A 2,500-nucleotide genomic window follows, 5' to 3' on the forward strand; every position below is an offset into this window, starting at 1 on the left:
CGTTTTGCTCCACTCTCGACGGTCACCGCGCAAAGCAAGAACAGGCCAAAAACTGGCCAAAACGGCCCAAAAACGGGCCAAAACTGGCCATTTTTGGCTGCGCGAGCGAGCGGCGAGCGGCGGACAGCGAGCGAAGCGAGAGGCAGCACCGTCCCTGCTATACGAAAGCCCCATCCAGCCCTGTGCCACCCGGGGGGTTCCAGGGTGCTGAGATGGCTGACGTTTTGCTCCGCTCTCGACGGTCACCGCGCAACGCAAGAACAGGCCAAAAACTGGCCAAAACGGCCCAAAAACGGGCCAAAACTGGCCATTTTTGGCTGCGCGAGCGAGCGGCGAGCGGCGGACAGCGAGCGAAGCGAGAGGCAGCACCGTCCCTGCTATACGAAAGCCCCATCCAGCCCTGTGCCACCCGGGGGGTTCCAGGGTGCTGAGATGGCTGACGTTTTGCTCCGCTCTCGACGGTCACCGCGCAACGCAAGAACAGGCCAAAAACTGGCCAAAACGGCCCAAAAACGGGCCAAAACTGGCCATTTTTGGCTGCGCGAGCGAGCGGCGAGCGGCGGACAGCGAGCGAAGCGAGAGGCAGCACCGTCCCTGCTATACGAAAGCCCCATCCAGCCCTGTGCCACCCGGGGGGTTCCAGGGTGCTGAGATGGCTGACATTTTGCTCCGCTCACGACGGTCGCCGCGGCACACAAGAACAGCCCAAAAACAGGCCAAAACAGCCCAAAAACGGGCCAAAACTGGCCATTTTTGGCTGCGCGAGCGAGCAGCGAGCGGCGGACAGCGAGCGAAGCGAGAGGCAGCACCGTCCCTGCTATACGAAAGCCCCATCCAGCCCTGTGCCACCCGGGGGGTTCCAGGGTGCTGAGATGGCTGACGTTTTGCTCCGCTCACGACGGTCGCCGCGGCACACAAGAACAGGCCAAAAACTGGCCAAAACAGCCCAAAAACGGGCCAAAACTGGCCATTTTTTGCTGCGCGAGCGAGCGGAGAGCGGCGAACAGCGAGCGAAGCGCGAGGCAGCACCGTCCCTGCTATACGAAAGCCCCATCCAGCCCTGTGCCACCCGGGGGGTTCCAGGGTGCTGAGATGGCTGACATTTTGCTCCGCTCACGACGGTCACCGCGCCACACAAGAACAGCCCAAAAACAGGCCAAAACAGCCCAAAAACGGGCCAAAACTGGCCATTTTTGGCTGCGCGAGCGAGCGGCGAGCGGCGAACAGCGAGCGAAGCGAGAGGCAGCACCGTCCCTGCTATACGAAAGCCCCATCCAGCCCTGTGCCACCCGGGGGGTTCCAGGGTGCTGAGATGGCTGACGTTTTGCTCCGCTCACGACGGTCACCGCACCACGCAAGAACAGGCCAAAAACTGGCCAAAACAGCCCAAAAACGGGCCAAAACTGGCCATTTTTGGCTGCGCGAGCGAGCGGCGAGCGGCGAACAGCGAGCGAAGCGAGAGGCAGCACCGTCCCTGCTATACGAAAGCCCCATCCAGCCCTGTGCCACCCGGGGGGTTCCAGGGTGCTGAGATGGCTGACGTTTTGCTCCGCTCTCGACGGTCACCGCGCAATGCAAGAACAGGCCAAAAACTGGCCAAAACGGCCCAAAAACGGGCCAAAACTGGCCATTTTTGGCTGCGCGAGCGGCGAGCGGCGGACAGCGAGCGAAGCGAGAGGCAGCACCGTCCCTGCTATACGAAAGCCCCATCCAGCCCTGTGCCACCCGGGGGGTTCCAGGGTGCTGAGATGGCTGACGTTTTGCTCCGCTCTCGACGGTCACCGCGCAATGCAAGAACAGGCCAAAAACTGGCCAAAACGGCCCAAAAACGGGCCAAAACTGGCCATTTTTGGCTGCGCGAGCGAGCGGCGAGCGGCGGACAGCGAGCGAAGCGAGAGGCAGCACCGTCCCTGCTATACGAAAGCCCCATCCAGCCCTGTGCCACCCGGGGGGTTCCAGGGTGCTGAGATGGCTGACGTTTTGCTCCGCTCTCGACGGTCACCGCGCAATGCAAGAACAGGCCAAAAACTGGCCAAAACGGCCCAAAAACGGGCCAAAACTGGCCATTTTTGGCTGCACGAGCGAGCGGCGAGCGGCGGACAGCGAGCGAAGCGAGAGGCAGCACCGTCCCTGCTATACGAAAGCCCCATCCAGCCCTGTGCCACCCGGGGGGTTCCAGGGTGCTGAGATGGCTGACGTTTTGCTCCGCTCTCGACGGTCACCGCGCAATGCAAGAACAGGCCAAAAACTGGCCAAAACGGCCCAAAAACGGGCCAAAACTGGCCATTTTTGGCTGCACGAGCGAGCGGCGAGCGGCGGACAGCGAGCGAAGCGAGAGGCAGCACCGTCCCTGCTATACGAAAGCCCCATCCAGCCCTGTGCCACCCGGGGGGTTCCAGGGTGCTGAGATGGCTGACGTTTTGCTCCGCTCTCGACGGTCACCGCGCAATGCAAGAACAGGCCAAAAACTGGCCAAAACGGCCCAAAAACGGGCCAAAAC

This window comes from Musa acuminata, unplaced genomic scaffold (genome assembly GCF_036884655.1).
Source record: "Musa acuminata AAA Group cultivar baxijiao unplaced genomic scaffold, Cavendish_Baxijiao_AAA HiC_scaffold_526, whole genome shotgun sequence".
Lineage (NCBI taxonomy): Eukaryota > Viridiplantae > Streptophyta > Magnoliopsida > Zingiberales > Musaceae > Musa > Musa acuminata.